Source organism: Pongo pygmaeus, chromosome 1 (assembly GCF_028885625.2).
Source record: "Pongo pygmaeus isolate AG05252 chromosome 1, NHGRI_mPonPyg2-v2.0_pri, whole genome shotgun sequence".
Taxonomy (NCBI): Eukaryota; Metazoa; Chordata; class Mammalia; order Primates; family Hominidae; genus Pongo; species Pongo pygmaeus.
In genome coordinates this window covers 107,051,794-107,067,079 of record NC_072373.2, presented here as the reverse complement: position 1 = coordinate 107,067,079, position 15,286 = coordinate 107,051,794, and the positions used below count along the sequence as shown (strand labels likewise).

Here is a 15,286-nt window from a genome sequence, read left to right as displayed (position 1 = left end):
GGTTTTGCAGTAGAGGTAGGACAGGGCTATTCATCCTCTCAGAGACTGGAGCAGGTTCTGTGTGTGAGTAGCAATGGGACAAACAGTCATGGTCTGGCAAGCAGCCTGTAGCAGGAAGGAAGGTTACAACTGGAGAAGTCCAAAGGGCAGCCAGGCAAGTATTCTTTGAGCTGGGGAACAAAAGACATTTTAAACTTTTTGCTCTGCTTCAGGCAGCTGATGTCATGGTGATGATTCATCACATCAGGAACACCCTGTCCAGTGGGCTCAGGCAAGCCTGCCAGGCCACTTCTCTAAAGACACAACTTGAGGCCTCCTGCTATAATACTCACAGAGCATTCTGAACACACATGTAAAGTGTTATGTCCCTGATCATATAGGCCCCATGTGTGCAATGTGTGAAATGGGACCTGCTTAATTTCTGACTAGCTCTTTCTAATTTTGGTTTGCAGAAAATCACAATGGTAAGAAAAATGAAGACAGACAAAAGCCACTGGCTCCCAGGTAACTCTAAATGATGAAGGGGCTGATAATGGACTGACAAAATCTAGAGAGGATTCCAGAAGCAAGGACTCAAGAGGTTAAAGGTCCCAGATCTAGAAAAAGCAGAAACTGCTGATTGCTCCTTTTTTTGTTGACTGATTATACAATGTGTCCTTTTAAAAATGGTTCTCTGTTCTCTTTGCAGTTCCTGTATTGGTTCCTAATTCCTAGTAATTTCTCACACTTAGTTAACTAGTCTGTCTTACCAAAAAGTAAACTAACCAGGGATCCCTGGTTTCTGTATCTTTAAAACTTATGTGATTACAAACCAAAGTGAGATACCTATCTGGTTTCTGCACAGTTGTCCTGAATTATGTTGACAGATATTTTATGGCCAGAAATTTACCTTGAAAATTAAATTGAAACCATAGCAAGTATTTAGAGCTAGGGGTCTAAAATCTGCAAAAGCCCTGGGAGGTTGCATTGTCTCAAGAGCCAGTATTCAATGGACGACTCCACATCATATTAAATAAAATTTGAACACAGCATTTTGAAGCCAATAGCATGGGTCTCTGTGTGTCTTGTGTGCCGTGAGTGTATTTTAGAGTAGTTGTTGAGTCTGCTGCCTTATCTGTGTGTTATGAGGTCAATGCACGGATCACTTGCTGTTTTCACGTCTATACTAACTCTAGTCACACTCTACTCCCAGTCAAAAGTGGATTGTATACATCCTCTTTGATATGATGGTCCCTTTGGTTTTGGTGCCTCTTCCATGAGCTTCACATCAGAACCAGCTATGAAGCTGTGGTTTCAGGCTGCCTTGGTTTAATCCCTTGTCTTGCCTACTCCACCAGGCTCAGGAGGGAGGTCCAGGAGGAAGAAATGGATGAAGTCCTGGAGGACTCACTAGATGAACAGTATTTGACTCATTCCAGGTGCCATGACTCCCACCAGCTTCCCAGCAGCAATGCCTTCATCTTTGATGCACAGGAATACCCCTCTGCTCTGGATATAGCCAGTGAGTTCTCTTTTGATAAGAAAAATAAAGCTCCATCAATCTCTCAGTAGCTCCTACATTCTAAATACTCACCACCTCTGTCTCAACTGAGAGATGTTATTCTCTGCAGGCAGGCCCTAAACATTCACTTTAAAACAGTGATTAGGCTGAACACAGCTCTGGGATCAAGTCTCAAGTACAGGTCCCTGGTGGGTCAGGTAATTTGCTCTATTCCTGTCCTCACCTCAGTCCCTCTGGCCCCAACTGGCATCTGCAAGCTGGTATACTCAAAGCAGGCCAGAATGGAGAGAGTGAAGAGATTATGCAGACTCTCTGCGACTATTGCCACACATGTACAAATCCGTTTAACAGATCTCCTTCTTTAAAATGGGACATCTTATCTTTCCTGAAATACATATATATAGAGAGACAGGGTCATGTCACTGGAGTGCAGTGGCATTATCTCGGCTCACCACAACCTACAATCCAGGGCCAAATGACCCTCCCATCTCAGCTCCCTGAGTAGCCAAGACCACAGATGCATGCCACTACTCCCGGCTATATTTTTGCCTTTTGGGAGAGACAGGGTCTTGCCTTGTTGCCCAGGCTGGCCTCAAACTCCTGAGCTCAAGCAATTCACCCACCCCTGTCTCCCAAAGTGCTGGGATTACAGATGTGAGCCTTCTTGAAATATTCTTGATAATTATAGCTCCTGAACTGTTTTCCCAAGCTGTTCTAGCCATTCCAAGAATGTTGGCAGGCTTGTCCATATGTTTGGAGGTGCAATTATAATGGTTCCTGGGTTTCAAGCTCTAGTCTCCATCTCCCCTCAGGTGCTTGCTTTCCCATAAGGTTCCATCTGACTACTAGAATATCAGGGGATTTCCATAAAGACAAGACTTTGATCTTGGCAACCCTTTGGTAAATAGCCAGGGTTCTCAATCTTTGTGAAGCACCAAGGTATTTTTAAGATCTCTGTTAGTTTAGTCTCAATGTTATAATTCAATCTAAATAAACAACAAGGCTATCTGCTGGAGAAAACGCTGAATCTAACAGCAATGCCACCAGCATGCCCTCTTCCCAGAATAACTCCATGCTAGCCATTGTAGCTTCATTAGGTGTATAAGAGCCCTTTGGTTTGGTAGCCTCACTGGTGTGTGTATAGATTAAAACCTTGACCTATGTCTCCTCTCCCTTACTTGAATGTTTGACTTTACTTTGGGGGCAAAAGTTTGGATTGTTAGGGGACTATATGCTTTATATACTCTTCTATACAATAGAAAGAGATTATATTAATTCACTCATTGAGCTTTCATAGTAATATAAACCATATTAGGCTTGTCATTTTGTCAGTGCTGGGTATAAGTATGTGGCTTTTATGACTCATACCATCCTTTGACAAAGGCATCCTTATTTCTCTTTCCAATTTCACAATAAGGTGCAGAAGAAGGTCTTTACATTCAGGGCCAGGCACGGTGGCTCACACCTATAATTCCAGCTCTTTGCGAGGCCTAGGTGGGTGGATCACTTGAGGTCAGGGGTTTGAGACCAGCCAGGCCAACATACTGAAACCCTGTCTCTACTAAAAATGCAAAAATTAGCCAAGCATAGCGGTGCACACCTGTAGTCTCAGCCACTCAGGAGGCTGAGGCATGAGAATCCTTTGAACCTGGGAGGCAGAGGTTGCAGTGAACCAAGATGGTGCCTCCACACTCCAACTTGGGTGACAGAATTAGACTCTGTCAAACAATGACAACAACAACAAAAAGATGCTCAGGAGAGATATTTTGTAGAGAGGAAGATATTCCCTAGTACCTATAAGTCATCTCAAGGAGGTGGTCATACCTTTCCTAGTGCTAGAAAAGCCCTACTCAGAAACCTTCAGTGTTTTCCCACCTCCTGTCAACCTGCTTTATACTTTCCATATCTCCATGTGGGAGTCATTCCTGTGGAGTTTGCTTAGCATTTGACCATGCTTTGTTTGAAACTTTAAAAGCTCTTAAAGAAAGTTGCCTTATGTTCCCTGATGAGAAGATGGAGGTTGGCAAAAGAATGGTGAAAGGCAGGGATCTTGATGAGGGGCCCCTGACTACCCCTTTAGTGATCAGCATTCTTCATTTCCCGTCTCATTCCATGTCCTGGTGGAATGGCTGTAGAAGATGAGATCCAGAGCCAGCGGCAGCACCTGAAGTAAACCCTTTTCATCAACAATGGCCTGCAAGAAAAGCTGGAACGTCATCTCAGCAGCTTTGACAAAGAAAATGGTAGGAGAGGCCCAAGTCGGCCTGCTTCTGGCAATATGTATTTTTCTAAAGGCATGTGACTGGGGCAATGTTATAGATTTCAAGCACTTTGACATACTTTACTTCACTTATTCATTACAAATGTCCCAGCTAGAGAGGTAGGGCAGCTACTAGCATTCCTATTCATAGGTAAATAAACAGGCTTAAAGATTTGCCTCCATCTTAGAAGTATCTACCTCTAAAATCATTCTTGTGATTCCTAGGCTGTCTGCTGTCTTCTGTCTGCTGCTGTACACTGCCTGCTGTCTCTCTGCTTACGTGATTGGCATTCAGTAGAACCCAGGCTTCTGAGCACCTCATGTAGCAGAATGAGAGTCTCCTCTGCTGCCATCCTCATCAGCTTCCCTTATGTCTCGGTTACTCTTCATTCTACCACCCCAAGGTGGTTCTCTCCAACCCCCCTCCTCTTAGATTGCTCTCACACAGACGCCATCATTTCATAACATTGTGCTGGGCCAGAAGAACCGTAACCAGGTCCCTTCCCATACCAAAGCAGCAACTATTGCAGAAAAGCCTCCTTCATATTGCAGCCATTGGACATGATAATACATGTGATGTGCTGGAGTTTGTTGAGAATCATGTGAAAATTAAGGTTCTGCCCCATCACACTAAAGTTCCAGCCCTGAGTCCCCACGGTTTTCTCCCTAAGTTAAGATAGAGAGGAAGAACATGAAATGTGCAGAAAGCATTCTTTTAAGCAAACGTGTATAACTTGCCTAAATTGTAATTATTTCCTGGAACAGGATGCACCTCTAACCTCTACAGGCATATCATAGATTCCATTGTCCAGCTGTATAATAAAAACAGAGTTCTCAGAGAATACCAGAGACTCCCCTGACTTGCCTGAATCAAGTTTCCAGAGGTAAGTGGTGAAAGGCCACAATGTGAAGTCACTCTCAGATGGATCCCTTCTCTTGTCACACTCCACTGTAGAAACAAAAGAGGACAGAGAAGCCAGAGCTGCTCAAAACCTTATAACTCACAATTCTCATGGTTATTCTCAACTTAGAGAGGGCTGCTTTGTAGACGCACCCCCTCCAGGCCCCCAGACTGCCAGGCTCCAGGAATAAGTAGCTCTGAGAAATATAGTATTTTGGTGCAAGCCACACTCCACTATTGCAAATTAGAGAAGAGAAGGACAAACTTAAAAGGTGAAAAGATTTAAGAGAGCAACATGGTGAAACCCCATCTCTACTAAAAATACAAAAATTAGCTGAGCATGGTGGCATGCACCTGTATTCCCAGCTACTTGGGAGGCTGAGGCAGGAGAATTATTTCATTCCAGGAGGTGGAGGTTGCAGTGACCCAAGATTGCGCCACTGCACTCTAGCCTGGGTGACAGAGCAAGACTCCATCTCAAGAAAAAAAAAAAAAAAAAGAAAGAAGAAAGAAAACAATTATTTTAATTGAATACATTTTGTCAAGAGTAAATCAACTTTCCCCTAGAGTACTGACAGAATAAGCAATCATAACTTAGATTCTAAGTTACTGGTCTTTGAGAAACTGTGAAAACGAAAAAGGTGCCATAAGCCAAAAAAAGAGCAAAAGTCCTAATTTTCAAACCAACGAAAATAAAGTACTAAAAAATTGAAATCGTCATAGTTCATCTTGGTCCTTGGCAAAATACAAATTTATTGATTGAAACTATAATATCCTACCTACCTTATTGTGCCTAGCTCTTACCACTGAGGAGAAAAACCAAACGCAAACAAAAGTATGTTCAAATTGGCAAAAATGTTTACAAACCTGCAAAATCTCTTCAGTCTATCCCTTAAACTCCAGACTTGGTATTTACTAAGCTCTGCTGTGTACAATACCCACCGTAATATCCATTCTTGCACAAGTTCTGTTAGGTATAAGCCAAGATCACGTGGAATTTTTTTTTTTACCCTCTCATGCCTATGTTTGCTTTTGCTTCCAAAGACCCTTCTGAGTAAGGACTGTCTTCAGACTACTGGAGTCACTTAGTCACAAGCTTGTCTGAGGCTCAGAGCTGGCAATACCTGGGAGTTTCTGTCAATCCCACAGCACCCAGCAACCCTGCCTGCAAAATGTTTACCCATGATTGACAGGTGCAGGTGTATGACAGTCCAGCTCCTTTACTTGAGGGGTGCCTTGTGGTGAATTAGCTTTGGGAAAAGGGAATCCAGAGGCCAACTTTGTAAAAATCCAGATAGATAAATGGAAAGAAATCTTTGCCTTGGAAGTCCAATTGAGAAAGATAGTGATTTACTTCGGACTTTGAAAAGAGAGACTAAACTCTTTACTTTCTCATGGGAAAGAAGCCTATGGTGAAAGAGAAAGAAAGAGAATGGTGGGAAATAGGGTGGGTCTACTCCGTAGCTTTAAACCATCCTGTCATATTATAAAGCCTGGTGAGGTTTTAACTAACAGAAGTGCCTGGACTCTACACATACAGATTCTGATTTAAACGCTTCCAGGTGGGTGGAAGCCACTAGTAGTCTTAAAAAGCTCCCAAGTAATTTTCACATGTGGCTAGAGATGAAAAGGACCATCTATCTACTAGAATATCAAGTCACCAGCATAGAAGTGTCCCAAATGTGCAGCTACCTCATTGAAAAGGCTTAACGCCACCCATTGATGGAATTTGCCTTCCTCTCTCCATGGCTTTGTTTGCATAGCATGGAAAAAAGAGAAGAGAAAAAGAGGTAGATGGATAGATTGAACCTATAATTTGTCTATGTAGAGCAGTTTCTCAAACTTTTCTGACCACAAGATGCAGTGAGAAATATACAATTCTTTGTGATCAGTTTAAAAAAATCTTTTACTATGTGTAATCCACCCTACCTAGTATTTAAATAAAGCCTGTAGTAGTAAGTAGTCCACTATATTGATTTGACAACCCATAAGTTGTTCAGAATTGCAATTAGAAAATTTTTACTTTTGGCCAGGTGTGGTGGCTTGACCTGTAATCCCAGCATTTTGGGAGGATCACCTGAGGTCGGGAGTTTGAGACCAGCATGACCAACAAGGAGGAACCCCGTCTTTACTAAGAAAAAAAAAAAAAAAATTAGCTGGGTGTGGTGGTGCATGCCTGTAATGACAGGTACTTGGGAGGCTGGGGCAGGAGAATTGCTTGAACCCTGGGGGTGGAGTTTGTGGTGAGCTGAGATTGCACCATTGCACTCCAGCCTGGGCAAGAAGAGGGAAACTGTCTCAAAAAAAAAAAAAAAGAAAGAAAGAAAGAAAAAAAGAAAAAAAATTTTTTCACTTTTGCTCAGCCTTTTTATTAAGCAAAATCCCAAAAGAACATTAACTGTAAAAGAACATTGACTATAAACATCTTTCTATGAATCCTTATTTCTGTCCCAGCCACCATGACCCAATAATCTCTAGAGCCTGTTAGTGTTCTCCAGATTGAAGCATTCCCTCTAACTGCTCCTAAACTCTGTGATGTAGTGGAAAAGTTTTGAGGCCTTGATTTTCATCCCAGGTTTTTCAACTACAGATCATATGGCCTTAGCCTCTTGACACCATTGTCTCCTTATGGCCAAAGATGGAACTGTACTTGGGTGGTATCTGAGCACCCTGTTGGCTTTGACATTCTAGGGCTCTTCCCCTGGCACCACTCTCTTATTTAAAAGGAATAGGATATGGACTTAGGAGGGTTATTTCTCTGCAAACTATCCTCTCTTTCTTATGACAAGCTATTTCTGAATGTGCACATTTGGGGCTAAGCAAGTCCCTTCCTGGGAGGTGTGAAAGATCTTTATTTCTCCCCACAGGAGTATTATGGAGAGTCAGTTGATGCTGTGGAGGTGGTAGAGACCTAGCTAACTCATCTGCAGTGGCTTTGAGCAAGGATTTTAGAATCATAAGGTGGCTGGGTTCCTGTGTCCTACACCGCAGGCCAGCTAGTTCATTTCAGGAGACTTTCTTTTCCATCTATTATTACTATCTTCTTCTAGACTGGAGTTCACCACCAGAGATTATCCACTTAGCTGCACTCAGTTTGCACCTGGCCTGTATCACCACTTAGCTCTCACTCCAGCCTCAGTTAGGTATCAGCAAGACCTCACCAAAGATTATTGTTTCATTGTGTGTGTGTGTGTGTGTTTGTTTCAGGTAACAACTAATGTTGGAACTATGAAAAGCTCTTCTCTACTTTTAACAAATCTTAGTCACAAACAGTTCCCCAGTTGATGACAAAAACTAAAACAACAGAACAGTTGAAAGTCCAAATCTGAAAGCTCCATCTCTGAGAAGCAAATTTTACAGCCACTTCAGATTTGTATTCTAAATGGATAGTTTGATTGTAGAAATCACATCCCTTCAGCCTGCAAATGTGATAACTGCCCAAGAGATAGTGATGCCTAGATTCATAGATAATCCCCTTTCCCCCATCCTATGTGTAACTGGAGTCAACAGCAGCTAGAGGAAAATGGCAAGGACTCGGAATCAAGATTAAGTTAGAATAACACTGCTGCAGACTGTTCATCAGCTCTTCAGCATATGTCCATTTTCCCTGAAGGATGAGCATTTAGAAACCTCTGACAATAAAGTTTATTTTACACACATTCTCTTGCCTATAATTTTTTTGTACAAATCACAATTATAAAACTTTCTTGCTCCAGCTAAAAGCAGGAATCTCGATCACAAATGTGTTCACTCCATGTATACCACAGAATGATAGCAACCAGTCTGAATGCATCACTTGATTCCAAAATTAAATGTTAGCACTCAGTAGTGAAACTACATGTGTCTCCAACTCTGGAAGCCACAGGCAAGATATTCCTGTTTCCTTGCAGGGAAACAGATCTATAAGCAGGGCAGCAGCCTCAAACATGTACACTCCTGGGAAACCCAAGGAAACAATGATAGTGATGCAGGGCAGGCGAGCCCCAAAACTGGTTTGTAGCCTGGGAAATTTCTCCCAGACTGTAGTCTCCTTGGCTTTGCCAAGTAAAGAATTCAAGGATAAGCCACTGGTGAGAGAAAGCAACTTTTATTGAACTGCTGCTGCTTCTTGCAGAATAGGGCTAACCCATAGGCAGTGTGCCCAAAGTTGGTGCCTGTGGGCTGCTAGCTAGTTGTATTTAGACCCACTTTTAATTACATGCCAATTAAGAGGTAGGTTATTCAGAACTTTCTGGAAAAGGGGCAGGGATTTTCCAGAACCATAGAAAGTAACTTCAAGGCCATTGCCAATGTGTGTTGCCATGACATTTGTAAACTGGCCATGGTCCCAGTGGTAGTGTCTTTATGCTCATAAGCAGTGAGGGCAACTACAGGTCACTTTCATCATCATCTGCTGGTTTCAGCAGGCTTCTCCACTGCGCCCTGTTTTGACCAAATCCTGCTCTGTTCAATGGGGTTGTGACTGGAAAATAAGTCCTTCTGGTCTCCTACCTCATTTCCCCATCAGAGATTATATACTCCTCCTTAATCTTAAGGGGCTTGCAGAAGGGTGGAGGTTCATCTTCAGTAACTGCTTCTAGCTGATGTTATAGGCATAGACCCTGCCTAGCATAGGAGAAGTAAAATCTCTGGACACCTGTTCTAAAAGGCCCAAAGGCAGGATGTCTTTATTTTCTGGGTCAGAAGAGGGGATGGGTTGAAAGCCTTGTGCCAGCATCATCTTTACATGGATTTATTATAATCTAGAAGACACAAACTTTATAAGGAGGTTAAACCAGCAAGGAGCAAAGATTAGTAATAACAAGATATCAGTTAAAGGTCCTAGGAAGGGTAAAAACCATGTGTCTGCTGGTAGAGATTCCTTCATTAAATTCCATCAGCAGGGCATAGCGGTAAGAGAGAAAACATTATAATTAGGAGTAAGAGAAAAGCTTTCATGTTCATTCACAGCATCTTGGTATTAATACTTACCTGTGCATTTGCAAAACAATAGCTTTAAGTTTTGGGAGTCTGCAAGTTCTGGGAGTTTGCAAGCGTAGGTCATGGCATCTTCCTCTGGCACCTGTGAAGACTCATAAGAATCTTTGAGGCTGAGCACAGTGTCTCATGCCTGTAATCCCAGCACTTTGGGAGGCTGAGGTGGGCATTTCACAAGGTCAGGAGTTCGAGACCAGCTTGGCCAACATGGTGAAATCTCGTCTTTACTAAAAATACAAAAAAAAAAAAAAAAAAAATTTAGCTGTGCATGGTGGCATGTGCTTGTAATCCCAGCTACTCAGGAGGCTGAGGCAGGAGGATTGCCTGAATCCAGAAGGTGGAGGTTGCAGTGAGCCGAGATCGAGCCATTGCACTCCAGCCTGGGGGACAGAGCACGACTTCATCTAAAAAAAAAAATAAAATAACTTTGAAGTTTAACAGCAGTGGATGTGCTTAATAATGCCTGATAGGGGCCCTTTCCATTTTGGTTGTAATTGATTCTTGGGGGGATCCTTCTTTCTAAGTTTTTAGTAAGACTAAGTCTCCTGGTTGAATGGGGGAGTTAATCCTTTTCCTTGTGGGAGGAGGTTACGTTTCATTTCCATTGATTGAAGGGCCTTGTGAACCTGGCCTAAGTTGATAATCTATGTGTCTCTTCATATAACAGAAGCTTTAAAGTTAAAAAGGGCCTTCGTTGCTGCTCAGGCGACCCAGCCTCCCATCGCTGGTGCTCTAGTGCTCGGTTGACCCAGGCCGTGCTGAACTGTTGGGAGCTCAGGCCATGGGGCAGCCCGGGCCTTCTGCAGTGTGAGGCGCTGGGCCTCCCGCGGTGCTCCTCTGACTGGCTACGGATGGGCAGGCGGGAGGCGTATTGTGGGTCGCGGTCACGGCCCTTGCCGCCGGCCCTGGCCGCGACATCATGAACACAGACGTGGAGTTCCACATCCAGCACAACTACCCCTGGAACAAGTTGCCGGCCAACGTGAGGCAGTCATTAAGTGGAGATGGCTCATCATGGAGGTCTTCATCCTTGTCTTCACAAGTAGGCTGAAGAGGAGGAAATACAGGAATTATTGGTCTTGCTGTTCAGGGTGGCAGAGGAGGAAGAAAATCCCAGTCGTCTTGGAAATGCACAGAAAGAATATGAAAAGCAGTTTGTCCTGTACAGTATCTGCAATCAGTTATGATACAGAAATAACTTAGTTAAACATGTCAAGAAAGATGAATGCAGATATTATGAGGAAATGCTAAAGTACAGCTGAGATCATCTCATGCTGTACCCTTACCATCTATCGGATATTATGGTGAAGGGCTTGAGGATAACACCATTTTCATATTATACTGGGATTATGGAGAATATTATGAACAGTGAGAAAAGTTATGATTCATTGCCCAATTTTACTGCTGCTGACTGTCTAAGGCTTCTTGGCATAGGAAGAAACCAGTACATTGATCTTATGAATCAGTGTAGATCATCAAAAAAATTCTTCAGAAGAAAAACAGCCCGTGATCTTCTACCAATAAAGCCAGTGGAAATTGCCATAGAGGCGTGGTGGGTGGTGCAGGCTGGACATATCACAGAAGATGACATCAAGATATGCACTTTGCCTGAGAAATGTGCTATTGATAAGATCATCAATTCAGGCCCTCAACTCTCTGGATCACTGGATTACCATATAGTAAATAGTTTGTATAACAAAGGATTTATTTATCTGGATGTACCAATATCTGATGACAGTTGTATAGCAGTTCCACCTCTTGAAGGTTTTGCAATGAATCGAGTGCAAGGTGATTATTTTGAAACTCTACTCTATATTTGTTTCAATAGATGAGCACATAAATGTGGCAGAGCTTGCAAATGTCCTTGAGATTGACTTATCCCTGGTTAAGAATGCTGTTTCAATGTATTGCTGATTGGGCTTTGCCCATAAGAAGGGTCAAGCAATAAATTTGGATCAACTTCATTCATCATGGAAGAATGTTCCATCTGTAAACAGATTAAAGAAGACCTTAGATCCACAGAAGATGCTCTTGTCAGGGGATGAAGGGGAAAGTAGCAGTCCTGTACAAGAAGCTTCATCGGCAACTGATACTGATACAAATAGTCAAGAAGATCCAGCTGACACAGCCAGTGTAAGCAGGCTGAGTCTGTCTACAGGACACACGAAACGCATCACATTCCTGTTTGACTCACTCTTACTGCCTTCTTAATGATGGGATATCTTTCACCAGTTCAGAGCACTGGTGAAGGAGAAGCACAGAGATATTTTGATCATGCACTTACTCTGAGAAACACAATACTGTTTCTGCATCACAATAAAGATCTAGTTGTGCAAACTGCACAGCCAGACCTACCCAGTTATGGTTTTCCTCTGGATCTCTTATACTGTGAAAGCCTTCTTGGTCTGGACCCTGCAACTTGCAGCAGAGTTCTAAACAAAAATTACACACGGCTTGTTTCCATGGCTCCTCTCACCAATGAAATCCAGCCTGTCAGCAGCTGCACCCCTCAGCATATTGGACCAGCTATCCCAGAAGTCAGCTCTGTCTGGTTTAAACTGTACATTTATCATATCATTGGACAAGGACCACCATCCCTTTTATTGTCCAAAGGTACAAGACTTCAAAAACTGCCAGATATATTTCAGAGTTATGATTGATTGCTAATAACACCTTGGGGTCATGATCCTGGAGTAGTTCCTACCTCAAATGTGCTCACGATGTTGAATGATGCTTTAACACATTCTGCAGTTTTAATTCAGGGGCATGGTCTGCATGGGGTAGGAGAAACTGTCCATGTCCCATTTCCATTTGATGAAACAGAACTACAAGGAGAGTTCACTCATGTCAATATGGGTGTTCATAAAGCATTGCAGATACTAAGGAACAGTGGACTTACAACATCTCTGCGGAAATGTCATCATGTTGAATGCTTCCAGCCAACTTGCAAATGGAAAACTCAGTGATGCTTCTGATGAGAGAGGAGAACCTGATTTGGCTTCTGGCTCAGATGTAAATGGGAGTACAGAGTCATTTGAAATGGTCATTGAGGAAGCAGCTATAGATTCAGCAACAAAGCAAACCTCTGGTGCCACAACAGAAGCAGATTGGGTTCCTCTCGAGCTGTGCTTTGGAATTCCACTGTTCAGTTCCAAACTAAACTGGAAAGTTTGTAGGAAAATTGCTACACATGGCCTTTGCAGAAATGAGAGGCTTCAAAACCTCTTACATTCCAGTAGAAAACTCTCTCTGCAAGTCCTTAACTTTGTTCACTCATTCCAGGAAGGTGCTTCAACATTGGATATTCACACAGAACCCAGTGTTTCAAGTTTGCTTTCACAGTCATCGTATGCTGACATGGGTGCTCCACTTTCTGCAAAAAACTTAATATTTAAAGATGGTGTCTTATCAGAAGGGAGTAGATGGTCACCTTCCTCACTTCTTATTGCTAATCTCCATTTGCAATAATTTGGTTACACCATTTGTTGTTCACACTTTCTGCCTTTTTTCTTTCTTAACGTTAGCTTTATAGTGTCAGCCACTAAAAAGCATCCTGCTGCTGTGGAGCAATTCTTGCTTAACTAATATTAAAAGTTTGGGGAAGATATTCATGTTTTCTGAAGTTTTGCTCATTATTGCACATCTTATTGCAACAACGTGCTTTTTAGCAGCCAGCACTGTATTTTTTACCTTGAGACAATCTACATTTCTTTTATAAAACTAAGTATATACTTCATAGGTTTTATGATGACTGTTATGTTTATAAGCAATCACTATGAAAATTGCAATGGTAATTTTATATGTTAGTTTATCAAACATAAATCTTGTTTAATTTTATATTTTGTTACCTATATTTTTGGGGATCAAGGGAAGAGATGGAACTCTTCCTCTGAAAAGGTGTCTTGGTACTTAAAGTAGTAAAACTATAAAGCAATAAACATCCAGTATTGAGAGATGATATGATAGGGCATTATGAATTCCTATGGGTGTCTAAATTATGTATGTCAGTTGGACATTGTAGAAGGTATGTAAATCAGCATAGATATGTATAACTTAACCTTGATTTATAAGGTCTTAACTCAGATTATGACTATTCATTGACATCTCATGAGAAGCTTTAGAAAACTTTCTATTGTTAAACACCATTTATATGTGGACTTCTGTTGTCACTGACTTCAGGCTTTATATTTTCATAGAGTCTTTATGGATAAAATAGAATTTATTTTCCACTCTTGTAGCTATAGATGCTGCACAATTTCACCCTGATTTATTTTTTTGTTTCTTAGCTTTGATGTTTTCAAACCAAGGATTGTGATTTTAGGTTAGAATTACATATTAGAAGCATTAAGACTATGTCTTTGGATCAGAATGCTTTAGTGATAAACCTACTTTGAAGACATACTCTTAAGCAATCTGGATCTTAAATTTATGTGAATTTTTTTTAGAAAATGATAAAGAAAAATGGAATTACTTCAAAGCATTTCTTGAGTCATTGTTTCTTTTAGCATCTCAAATGTTAATTAGAATAATTGGAATCACTTTTTAGACTTTTCAAGTTACCTTCCTTGGGAAGTTTGTATAGTGTTACAGTTTAGTTTAGCTCCTCTTATATGGTAATGGTTTGCTAGTTTAAAACTGTAACCAAACAAACTGGTCAGACAACATAGATCTAAAACACTTAAAATGTTAGAAAGCTTGGGAATGTTATAACCTAAGCGTTTTTGCTGACAACTTTTTGTTATTTATAGATATTTATGTATTTAACATACCTACTTCTAAAACTTAACCACACATTTCCTAAAACTTAACCATACATCCACTACCATAGCCTATCTATAGAATTGAATATTTTGGACCATGTTATCTGTGGCACAGTTAGTGCTGTGTTTGAGGTAAATGCAGTAATGGTTAGTTTTCTACTTTGTCTTATAGAAGGTAGAAACCATGTGTATGTTATGTTTGTCTATGGAAGAAAAAATACTAATATTAAATAATTTCTTATGATTGTGAGTCACTCACTTATTTTTTCCAGTAATAGATATTGTACATTCCTAGTGCCATTAGGTATGTATGTATGTAACTTTTACAGTTTTTCCGCTGAAAGTTGTATTTTTTTTTTTAAATCAGGGCTCTTTAATCTCATTTTAATTTCCTTTGTTTGAATGAACTGTAGTTATTTTATTTATTCCTATATTAACCGTCTAAACCAACTGTAATGACATGTACACTAATAAAGAATTCAACATTCGTAGTTTTTGGCAGTGATACCAGTTGTTGGTGGATTTAAAGCTTAAAATATGGGAGTGATTTGCTGCTATATTTCTTTTGAGAGATAAAAGAGGAGGAAATAGAACCTAATAGTGATCATGAATCTTAGGGAAAGTACTGAAAAACCATGGGGCTCCTTCTGATTTCTTGTGTTGAATGAGGCAAGAGTAATCATCTGATTCTGAGCTGAAGACCTCTCATACTCCTAAGGAGGGAGAGTGCATTTTTAGAGCTTTTAGCAAAATGTGAAAAGCTGATGTTTGTGCTTTGCTTTGTGAAGTTGGCTTCATTTTACTTATACATTAACTCATGTAATCTCTTAAATCTTACAAGTATTGATCCATTTCAACAAAAAGGTAAATTTAAAATGCAGGCTTTG

General features: G+C 41.1%; 1 protein-coding gene, 1 long non-coding RNA gene and 1 pseudogene across 2 annotated transcripts in view; 2 read left to right on the top strand and 1 right to left on the bottom strand.

Annotated features, from left to right (window-relative positions):
- The window catches only part of LOC129015142 (neuroblastoma breakpoint family member 11-like), a 2,260,169-nt gene that overhangs the window by 2,142,232 nt on the left and 102,651 nt on the right, over nucleotides 1-15,286 (bottom strand).
- LOC134739494 (uncharacterized) lies at nucleotides 1,367-5,047 on the top strand. The gene is made up of 3 exons (XR_010126188.1): nucleotides 1,367-1,501; nucleotides 3,637-4,165; nucleotides 4,527-5,047. It is a non-coding gene; the product is annotated as an uncharacterized LOC134739494 (long non-coding RNA).
- LOC129015153 (protein FAM91A1-like) lies at nucleotides 10,883-13,159 on the top strand (annotated as a pseudogene).